The sequence below is a fragment of the Pseudophryne corroboree genome, chromosome 2 (assembly GCF_028390025.1).
Source record: "Pseudophryne corroboree isolate aPseCor3 chromosome 2, aPseCor3.hap2, whole genome shotgun sequence".
Lineage (NCBI taxonomy): Eukaryota > Metazoa > Chordata > Amphibia > Anura > Myobatrachidae > Pseudophryne > Pseudophryne corroboree.
Window position 1 is genome coordinate 588,425,427 of NC_086445.1, and position 12,448 is coordinate 588,437,874.

Sequence of the window (12,448 nt, forward strand, 5' to 3'; positions counted from 1 at the left end):
GAAACTGTTCCATGACAGGCGAACAAAACGCTTATCTGATCTAAAATCGAGTGACCAAGTCCATCTCAGAGATCACGAGAAAGGTATTTGGGTGCAGAAAGGTATTGTTCAAGCACAACTAGCACCAAGATCTTATACTATACATACAGAGCATGGAACGGAAGTAAGAAGAAATCGGGTGGATTTAAGATCTCAACCTAACCATAATGAAGACAACATGACTGAAGAATACCCTTCATCTGACATGTATGATGATCCTCATAATGGTGAACAAACCACGATTCTAGAAAGGTCCAACATGGTCGATGAAACACAGACTGTGTATGAAAGACCTAAAAGGGAAATACGCAGACCTGAGAGACTCATTGAAACGTGTTAGAAGATGTTCTTAATATGACGTTGTTAATTGTTGCATTGAAGCGTACAGGGCTTATCTTTAAAGAAAAGAGGATGTGATGTTAATGTATTAGAATGCTTAATATTTGTAGACACTCCCTTACTAATCTGTGTAAGCCTGAATCTTCAGTGATGGTCCCTGGGACCAGGGGGATGCTGGGAAGTGGGTGGTCCAGTGTGCAGGGTGTCTGGAGTTGGTGATGGAATAAACAGCACAGCGGTGAACTCACATGTCTCTGTGTTCTGATGACTGGATTTACAAACATATGAACAAAACAGAACATAAAAAAATCCTAGCACTCCTTGTGCTCAGCAATAAGTCCGCCATGCTCTCCTGGCACAGCAAATGTCATAAGTCCCTGGTACTATAAAACTGCAGCCTACTCGTTGGCCCCGATTGGGCATCAGTACAATGTGATTTGGGTGTATGGAAGTTTTAAACCCCTCTCCTGCTTCTGATTTCCTGCTGGCTCTGGGTGTGCATAGCAAAAAGCCCGGAATTCCAAATTATTAATGCAGCTTCATATTGTGCAGGTTTTGTTTTCCTCTTTCTTGAAGAGAGCTGATTCCACAGAAATGTGGGCAATTGTGATCAGACATAAGCCATCACACCGCAATACATACACACATATGATAATGGACAAATTGTAAATATTAGGGCTGGACTTGCCATCTAGCACTTATGGCAATGGCATATGCCAGAATTGCCAATGGCCTGATGCGCCATTCTGGCCACACAGAGACAAGGGCTGGCTGAGCAGTGTAGTTCCCCAGCACTCTGCTTGGCTGTCAGGCACATGGGGACAGGAGTTGGCCTCCCAGCGCTCTGCTTGGCTACCCAGCATACAGGAAATGGGGGCATGCCACTAAACCACTACCCCATGAGCCGTTGCCGCTCCACCTTGTCTAGCGTGTGACTACAATGCAAGGGCTATTATAGATCCCCAGTCTGTCCCTGATCTGTACTCAAGCATGGATAGCCTTAAAACCTGGACTGTAATGGCAGAGTTAGGAAAACTCTGCCTTAAGTGATACATAATTGTCTGCAGCCTCAGCTCACATTAACTATATCTCGCTGCATCTGCAGTACCCGGGAAAACTTTTAATGTAATAATGACAGTAGTCACATGGTCTGATCACATGATTGAGTGACATATGGAGTACATGCAGGGGATCCCGCATTCTATTTGCTACGCAGACTCATGATGCTGCTATTAACTATACAGTGGGCGGCTGGCATGGCGTCGCGTTGCCACAATGTATATAATTAGCCGGCATTACCTCAAGAACAGTGGCGCCCCTGTGGTAACCCCCACTGCCCCATGTCAGCTGTCCAGGGGCAGCTCATACAGCTATCCCCATGTGCAATGACATCACGCTACTCCCAACGCTGTGTCCTCCCCTCCTCTCCTCCCCGCCCTGTTTCTGCTGTGGCAACTACCTTAGAGGAGTGGCTGTGCGGGAGCAGGAGTGCGATTAAAATGACTGCCAGGTTGGGACTTGGGCCCCGAATCTGCACGCCTCTTTCCCCTCCTTGCCGTGATTGTTACTGTGGCGAAAAAGGTGATACTCTGTAACTGGACCTCCCAGGCCCCCTCTTTTGTAGAAGCTATTAAAGCCCTGCTATTGCAAGTTTTATACTTTAACAAGCGGTTAACAAGCGGTTCTCCCGGCTATGGAGGCTGGAGTCACCCATTTTTACAACAAACGGAGCGTCTACATTGAGACTTTAGACCAACTCACTCAAACAAAAATTTTAAAGGTTTTCAATACCACCTCTCGGTTTTTATATCGCCATATTACTTGATTTATGATTTATGCTTTTAGTGTGTCAATGACTGCTTACATCAACTGACTGATCGGGCCTGAGCCCTGAGGTATCATCAGGACTCCTCGCTTTACCCCTTACCCCTCCCTTTCTTCATCTACTCTTTTTCTTTCCCTATCTTCTGTCCTTCTTTTCTCCTCCTTGTTTTCTCATTTTTTATCTGTATTTGGGGCAATTTGTGGATTTTGATTTCCACTTACACACTCAATAAGTAGAAGAGTTTTAAGGTACTGATTGTTTTGATACGACACATACTTTTCCTCAATTGTACCTTGAATTCTGATACAATATGGTAGCGGAGAGTGGATGTTATTACTCTGTGCCTTTTCTTAAAGAGTTTTATTTGTGCTATGCTCTTTTATGCCCCTAATCCTCTTTATTACTGTCTGTATTGAAAAATTGTGAAAATCTAATAATCAGATTTTTGAAGAAAAAAAAAAATGACTGCCAGGCTGGCACACATACAGAATAAAACAGCCTCAGGCAGGCAGACAGGCTAGCAGCTTGTGGGGAGACTGGTCTGGATAGCGGCAGCTGTGTGCTGGTAAGTGTGCACTCTCCACTCTTTGGGGCTTTGGATTTGGGCACAATGGCACATGTCATGGATGCATGAATGCAGGCCCAGAGATAGGGAATGGGGGCTCAAAGGGGATAACCTTACCATGCCCCGAGGGTCAGAGGGGCACGGCTGGGGATCAGGGACACCTATTACGATACTGCAGCTCCTATTAGTGCTTTTTCAACTAACTGCCTGTCCGCCGCCAATTTAGCTAACTGGTATTGTCTATACCACAGGTTCTCAAACTCGGTCCTCAGGACCCCACACAGTGCGTGTTTTGCAGGTAACTCAGCAGGTGCACAGGTGTATTAATTACTCACTGACACATTGTAAACAGTCCGCAGGTGCAGTTAATTATTTAACTTGTGATTCTGTGAGAAGACCTGCAAAACATGCACCATGTGGGGTCCTGAGGACCGAGTTTGAGAACCTATGGTCTATACCAGGCATGTCCAAACTGCGGCCCTCCAGCTGTTGAGAAACTACACATCCCAGCATGCCCTGACACAGCTTTAGCATTCTCTGACAGCAAAACTGTGTCAAGGCATGCTGGGATATGTAGTTTCATAACAGCTGGAGGGCCGAGGTTTGGACATGCCTGGTCTATACTATATAGACAGTAGGAGAGAGCGCATATACGTTTTTTTGAAAAATACACAGTTTATTGTGACACTTAAAAACAATAGTTGCAATCTATTAACACTAATACATTGTAATAAAACGGAACCGCATTAATGAGTAGCCACTGAATGATACAATATGTATCTAAGGCAATTGCATATAATAAGGAATAATGGCCCTCATTCCGAGTTGTTCGCTCGCAAGCTGCTTTTAGCAGCATTGCACACGCTAAGCCGCCGCCTACTGGGAGTGAATCTTAGCTTAGCAAAATTGCGAACGAAAGATTCTCAAAATTGCGAATAGAAATTTCTAAGCAGTTTCTGAGTAGCTCGACACTTACTCTGCCACTGCGATCAGTTCAGTCAGTTTCGTTCCTGGTTTGACGTCACAAACACACCCAGCGTTCACCCAGACACTCCCCCGTTTCTCCAGCCACTCCCGCGTTTTTCCCAGAAATGGCAGCGTTTTTCACACACTCCCATAAAACGGCCAGTTTCCGCCCAGAAACACCCACTTCCTGTCAATCACACAACGATCACCAGAACGAAGAAAAAACCTTGTAATGCCGTGAGTAAAATACCAAACTTCTTAGCAAATTTACTTGGCGCAGTCGCAGTGCGAACATTGCGCATGCGCAATTAGCGGAAAATCGCTGCGATGCGAAGAAAATTACCGAGCGAACAACTCGGAATGAGGGCCAATAATAGTCCCAACCTGAACGTAATTGATGTGTACAGGTAGTCCAATAAGAAAAAGGGGATTTAAAGTTGTTGAAAGTCCCACTCAGGTATCCATGGTAAATGACTTTATGATGGATAAATGCCAATACTAATCCCTTTTGCTCCTCAAGAATTTAGGCAACCTGTGCTGGTGTTAGTTATATATGTCTGGCCAGAGGTAAATTGGCGTGCTCCTTATAGCTTGCGTTATGCTACGACAACCCACCCCCGCCCACCCACCCGCCCGCCCATGCGGCAGAAGCAGGAGCAGCGGTGGATGGAAAGTCCCGGGGAGGGAGGCCGCGGCTGGAGGCGGTAGTGATGGTCAGCGTTGCAGCTGTCTCCGTAATGTGTGTGGCCAGTCAGGGCTCTCAATGGGGCGGCAAAACCCCTTGATGCGTTTCCCCGACGTAGGGGCTGTCTGTTTCCTGAGAAGATGCTCCCAATACATGGGTATTGCAGTATTTAAAATGTTTAACACCCAATGGGTGTCTTCCTTCACCTTAATCACAAGATTTCAAACAGGTGCATATGTATTATATTGCATCGTGTGGTCTCCAAAATGCGGCTTAAAAATGCACATACGAGCAAATTTATACAAATTATTCTGAACAATAACATCAAAATAATCCAATACATCTCAATTAATAACTACTATACAAACTACATTATGATAATGTCGATATTATATTAAAACATAAAGCTATACCTCTAAATACACTTTTACCATGGAGCCGCTGCGGCCGTACCTTTAATATACACGCTACGCACTTCGCACGCTATTTGCGTACAGAGTCCCGTACCGTGTACGTACTTAGCGTACACACGCCGCGCTGGGTGTACAAAGTACGCACAGCGCGCGCACACACTCTTGATAAACTTTAAACCTTATTCGTAATGCAATGCAATGTTATTCTTACACTCTAAACCATGTGCCGCAAAGCACTGTAATGATGTTACACTTTAAACCTTACGCAGAGCTGACTGTATAAGTACTTGCTGTGCGTACACACCTTATCAATACACTCTTAAACCTTATACAGTTAAATACACTTTAAACCCATGAGGACACAACACCGATTTGTAGTTAACCGCTGGGTTCTAACACCACAGTGGATTAATTGAAAGGGGATAACAGTACAAGTTATACACTACAAGGCTAACAAGATAAATCTACAATAGAATAATGGCTACAGTCAATGTACATACGTGAGAATATTCGCTTGCGCAACCTGGACCAGTCCTCCGCTCATCAGGTAGATAGCGTTCAGAGTCTTGTGTGACCGAGCCTGCTGCAGGCTCTCTTTATTCACTTCATCCAAAACATAACACAATGGATACTGTAATCTCTTTGTTCATTGGACACAGGGATGGTCATTTACAGTACAGGAGAGGTCATAGGTCTGTTTGAATAGGTGGGCGATGTCTTTCTTAACTGCTCTTGTGGGTGGTCTCCTCTGGATTCCCCCCGCATACATAATATACAGTAAATACAGTTTAAACCTATATTCTGCTTCTGCATCTAACTATCCTCAGGAACATGCGATCTTCCTCAAACCAACACCAGAATGTTTCCCTTAAAATACCCTACAGCTGGATACCAAATACCACCTTGTAACCTTATTCTGTCCCCTCCTGTCCTGTAAAGGTGAATCCCTTTGTTCTGTAACCATTTTAAACAGCTATTTCTTTCTGATGTGGTGCAGGGGGCTATGTGTACAATGTGCACTATTTGGGTTAAATATGTAATGTTCTGATAACCCTCTATGCGCTCACAAACTCCGCCGTAAATACCAATACCACGCGCAGGTCCGCGGGAGCGATCATACGCAAATTGCGGATATGTGCACGTGCAGCGGGCATGTGTGTGTGTGGTTAGTACGTGGTGTGTGTGCTACAATATTTTTCAACTTTGACAGTCCACCCTTTGGAAGTCAACAATAACTGCCACTATCTAAACACTAAACAGAAAAATATACAATATCTACAAAAGTTTGGATAGTCGGGAGAGAGGGGAAGGTAGGAAATGTATGACCTAGTGGGATAGTAAAAAGCATGTAAGTATGAATCCATGTCTGAGGGGCATGTATCATCGTGCCGTATATGTTCTAAATAAGCTTCGAGGTATTGCGAAGTATACATTAAATCCTTCTCATCCCGTATTAAGGGTCTGTAAGTGGGCCAACAAACACTACCGAGCTCTTTTCGGCTTCTTGTTCCAACAAATGGGGTGCACATTTAGTTGATGATACATGGAGGGGGAACATATGTGAGTGCTAATATATGTGGATATCACCTGTCGACTATGTGTGTCATTAACTGAAGGTTGTAGAGATGAAGATAAGACACATATCTAAAATACATTCACATAACATTTTCATAATCATTCTTGGGTGTTGATCGAAGTCTTTTCCGGATGGGTGTATTTTTGCTGAGGGGGAAACAAAGGAAAAACGGGTGAAAGAAACAGACCATGGAATTCATTTGCAATCCTTATCATAACATTGTTTCTATGGATGGGTCGTAAATTAAATCTGCTGCTGTAACAATGCCCCCGCTCCTTAAACTCATCAATTTTGTGCTGTGCTTGCGCCACATTAGAATTCGAACACACCTAAATATCAAACCAATAATTATGACGACTCCCAGGATACAAAGGAGAAACTTCCCTACACTCATAATAACATTTTGAGCCCATTCTCCTAATCCTGAGAACCAATTTCGTGGGTTCAACCATGAGACCCAGCCGGTCAGTTCATTACTCACAGCAGTCAGGGTAAGGTTGTGTCTCCTTCGGAACTCCCACTTCAACTGCAAGATATCGTCCATCTTTTGATCGATGATCTCGGTTGGGTCATCAGTGCTGTTTGTAATATACGTGCAGCACTTCACACCATATTGAGTTGCCAAAGGGACGCAGTACCCACCCGTCACGGCTGTGATATAATTGAGGACCATCTGTGCTGGATCAGTTCCGTTTTGTAAGCTTGCAACTCCCTACCCGTATACCTGAAGGTGTCGTCATACATCTCAGTGATATTATCTATCAGGTTCGCTAGCGCATGGATGTACCTATTGTGACAGGATGGTCCCGTACGAAAGCATTCGCCGCTTTTGCGTTCCGTCTCCTGCGCACAGAATGGAGGGTTAGGTCACACGAGGCCTGACCACATAGGGGATTCCCGCTTACCGTCAGTAACCGCCTGTTACTGACTCCACCCACTGCGTTGTGGGCGGGTTTATGCTGCCACCACCAAACTCCTAACCTGCCGTGGCGTTTGGAACCACGGTTCTGCTCTGTATGTGCCGACGCACTGCCTTACCACACCTGTGTGGTGTTGACGAATCCCCACTAGCCACTTGCTAGGCCTCTACCGGTAGCTGGCGGAAGGCGGAACTTGGAGACGTTAGGTGCTTCCCTGGACAGCCGGAGGACGGGGCTATGTTTGGCATAACCCTGTAGGTCACAAGATGACGCGGTCTTCTTGAGGCAAATGGTATTTATTTGCAATAGTTCTAAAGAGAACTCTTCCCTATTGCTAGGGGCAACAGCATACAGCAAGATGTTCCAGCAGAATAAAGATGGTACAATTACAAATACAACCTGGAGGCTCACAGGCATCCTCTTTTTATCTCAGTTCTACACATAGTACCACAGGGGGGTAAGCCCTCCCTGTCTTCTCCAACCAATCAGGTTATCGCAGAAAATATAAATAAATACAAGTTACATTTCAAAAGTTAAGAATTAGATAAAGCACATTCCTGCTCCTCTTCATATATAACCAAACCAGTGTGCTTTCCCAAACACAATCTGATTATCATGTTCCTGTCTCTTTCACAAATGTAAATGTAACTTGCATTTAAATTGCATTCACCCTCTCACACATAGACAACGTTCTTATATTGTAAATTAAACATAATCTGCATCACACATAATGCAGCCTAAGAAATCTTACATCAAACTGTTGGTAAACGAAACCCACTAGTTTGTATTCATAAAACACAATCTGATTTAGCAGCCCCTTGTGTCTCCATGCAAAACCAGTTCTGAGTCATCACACCACAGGAGATGCTGAAGGCACAGTCTTCTTTCCAAACCTTCATTTATACCTGAAAGAAAACATTTGCCGACCAAAAGGCCTGCTAATCGACACCCTGCTTTAGCTAGGACAATTAACATATGACTGGCTATGTACAAGTTGCTGAACAACAATTGTCAAGGTCTTTTAGAAACAAAATACCTTGTACTTTCCTCATAAGTGCCCTGTCCATCAGTTCATCATTCTCCAACTGCGCACTGCGCAGCGATAGAACATATGACACCTTATTAAACATATTTTAAATACCCGGTGCCTAGCACCCACAATACATTTAAAGATGGCGACTAGCGCCAGTGCACAGTTTAAAGTGGCGCCAAGAGCCCATTGTCCTCCTAATGGCGCCAGGCACTAGGGGTTAACCCCTTCAGTGCCGCGGCTGCCATTACATGTGTGGCTGGTTAGTCTCTCCGGCCACACTCCTCCCCCCCCCCCCCCCAATTCAAGCGGGAAACCAGGGAGCCATGTCCCAACGATTTGACTCCTGGTCCCGCAGTCTGTTGGGTTGAAGGGGACGATACCTGGGTAGTGTAGGCTCCGGCCTAGACAGTTCATCCATAGTGCAGTGGGCCTCTCTTCGTGGGTGCACAATGTTCAAATAGTCCACCTGAAGTCCAAGTTCAAGGCTCCACCACAAAAGTCTGTCCAATTTCCCCAAGGTAGGTTGCAGCCACCTAACAGGTGGGTGGTAAGTCACCACGGTAGGGGGCCAGTTACTCAAGCAGAGTAAAAACTGGTCCAGTGCCATCCAAGGTGTCCCAATTGTGGCATACCCCACCTCCCCCCGTAGCAGCTTTCTGCTCAAACAGGCCACAGGGTGCTCCTGCCCATATGGCTCTTTCTGGCTCGTTACTACTCCCAGTCCATGCAGTGGCGCAGTAGTTCGTAACACACAGTCCTGGTCAAGAATGTGCGCCATCAGCACTGGAGCGGGTACCCGAGCCTCCTTCAATGACTGGAATGCCAACTCGCAAGCGGGTGCAAAGTCCACTGACTTGGGAATGCCCTTCCTAGCCATCTCTGTCAAGGGGTTCACTACAGGACTAAAGTCAATGACAACGTGTCCGTAGGGCCTAACAGGCTCTAAGGTCAGTACCGGTCTGGGTGATGTGGGTCGGGGACAGCCTCTGGTTGCCTCCACCCCCTCTGGTTTGGGCCTACCCCTGTCTCCTCCCACATGGTGCCCCAGGCACTGCACCTCCGTCACTTCTATCTGGCAACTGTCTGGCCTAACTGTCAGACCTGCCCTCCAATCCTCCTCTGTCGACCTATGACTCGGGAAACCTACCCTGTCACCTAGGCCTACTCTTTCCTCCTCGTCCGCTACCTGTGCTGCAGTAATGGCGGCCAGATCACCAGCCTCTGGATCCTGTGTGGCATCCACTACAGGGAGGCTGCGTGTCTTCCCCGATCTACTGAGCACAGGCAAGGGACCTGCTATGTCCACAGCAACTTGCTGTAAAGGTTCTCCTATGGGTAGAGGCCCAGAGACAACACAGCCGCTGGAGTGCCCCGGCTGCCAACGCATGGCACCAGCCTTACAGTTGGTCTGGGCGTCATCCGACATTCCAGACCAGGGTAAGCTCTGTGACAGGCACTTCAGGGTACGGTCTGTCTCCGGGTTACTGTCCAAAGGGGTTTCGCTGGCAACCGACACCGGTTGCGCAGGAACGTTCCCTGGGGGGACCAGTTGGACACATTCCCTATCTGGTCTATCCCCTCCCACTTTCCTGGCTACCCTATACCATAACCCTTCCCGCCAGGTCAAACTTCCTGCCCCAACCCTGTCAAGGCCGCTGCCAGAGTGGCGCCTCATACCTTTCAGGGATGGGTCAGAGGGTTGAGCCTCCCTAAACTCCTGCCTGCGGCCCTCAATCTCTCCTAAATTGGGACACACTACAGGGGGATCTAGGTGGGGACTACTAGGGTCAGTCTGGTAGGGGTCAGTCATGGAAAAGTCAGTGTGGTTTCTCATACTCACCGCCGGAGTTGGCAAACCACTTGGGTCAGGAGCATCATTGGGCACCCCCAAAGGATCAAACGAGCTGGAACCAACATCCTCTACGTTGATAGGGGACGTAGGCATACCAGAGGCAAAAGGCATGCGGAGTCGATGTGCCGATCTAGCCGCTGTAATATTTTCCTCTGGGCTGGTTGATGCTGTGGTTAGCTGTGCTGGCAGTTGTCTAGCAGCTGTAGTCTTTTCCTCTGGGCTGTGCTGTGCTGGAGTAGCTGATGTCAACGGTGGTTGTGGAACTTGACTCCGGGAAATGGCACCAGCAAACGTGGTGACGATCCCACCACCCAGATCATTTCCTAGGACCACATCAGTTGGGAGACCATCCATGACGGCAACTTCTCGCAACTCTGGTTCAGCTCCCCAGTCCAGGTAGACTCTTGCCATGGGAACCTCTTTCTCTGTTCCATCTGCCAGGGTGACCTTAGCAGTGCGACCCTGCAATACTGCAGCAGGATCTATAAGGTGGGGGCTCACCACAGTGATTGAGGCCCCAGAGTCTCTTAGGCCTTCTCCCTGCATGGGGTCCCATGTGGACCGGCTGCAGGTGCCTCCACATGTTGTGTAGGGGCTGTTTGGCCATGCAGGTGACTCTCTCCCCAGAGTGCACCTGTCTCTCGCCACACTCCATCGGACTGACTGGAGGGGGAACAGTCTCTGTAGGCTCATCTCCTCTCGTCAAACAAGCGAGCCGGGCTCCAGCACTCGGATTTGGGGCACGAGTCTGGGGTGCTTGGGATGCAGGACAGTTCATCCTCAGATGTCCGATTTTCCCACAGCCGTAGCACTTCTTCTCCAGTCGTGGCACCGATGATCTCTGATCAGTTGCAGGGACGCTGCGGTGCGGTTGCTGGCCAAGAGCACCTGGGTTGGAAGATGCTTGTCTTTGGGGGTGATGAGCCGAAGAGGGGGGTCCCCCTGGTGGTACAGTCTTTTGGAGCTGGCTGCTGGCTGGGCACTTCTGCCCCCGTGGCCGAATTGCCACATATTTGTCGGCTAATTGGGCAGCCATTTTTAAGCTGGGTGGCTCCCGATCTAGCACCCACTCCTTCACTTCTGGGGCGCACCTGCGGTAGAACTGCTCCCTGCAGATCAGGTCGATCAGTGCGTCCCATGTAGTGGCTTCAGAATCCTTCACCCACTTCACCACGTACTGTCGCAGCTGGTTGGCGAACTGCTCATGGGTGCTGCTAGGATTCTTGGACAAGTCTCTGAACTTCTTCCTGTAAGACTCTGGAGTGATGAAGAATCGCTGGAGGAGGGCCTTCGCAACTTCGTCGTAGTTCCCACAGTCCTCCGTGGCCACTCCTCGATAGGCCTCCAATGCCTCTCCATGCAGAGTGGGCACAAGGTGTCTCACCCACTCCGACTTGGGTAAATCATGTAGTTTACAAGTCCTTTCAAAAACTTGTAAATGTCCATCAATGTCCCCATTACTGTCTGCAAACTTGGCAAACTGAATGCGTCCTGATCTGTGTACAACAGCTGACAACGGCTCCCGGTGTACCACGGCCTGTGGTGCCCGCTCATCACGCCACATCTGGATGATGATCAAGCGCTTTTGCTCCATTGCCCTTTCCCCCAATTCCGCTAGCCGATCTGCTAGGGTATCCGGGCCGCCCCCCCTGGGACGTTGGGATCCTGGCTCTGCTAGGGATTGCTGGGAAACATTGCTGCTGTGAGAGAGGGCGGGGCTTGTGGGTCTCACCGGTTCCTTACACAGGTCCACTGTTGGGCCGTCCTCTGCGATGCTGACACCGTCAGTGCTTTCCACCTCCGCCCGATGGGACTCCTCCACGCTCATGAGCGCCGCCTTCATGACGCTTCTGGACGCGTTGAAAGAGATATCCACACCCTTCTCCTGGCACACGATCTCCAGATCATCCTTGGACATTCCGCTGAATTCAGCCATCTTGTGCGTTCTCCTGCGCTGCAGTTACTCCTCTCCTGAGTAACTCGGCTTCTCCAATCTGGTGACCGAAAAACCGCCTGGGATTATCCCACTGCTGCCACCAATTTCTGTGACAGGACGGTCCCGTACGAAAGCACTCACCGCTTTCGCATCCCGTCTCCTGCGCACAGAATGGAGGGTTAGGTCACACGAGGCCTGACCACATAGGGGATTCCCGCTTACCGTCAGTAACCGCCTGTTACTGACTCCACCCACTGCGTTGTGGGCGGGTTTATGCTGCCACCACCAAACTCCTAACC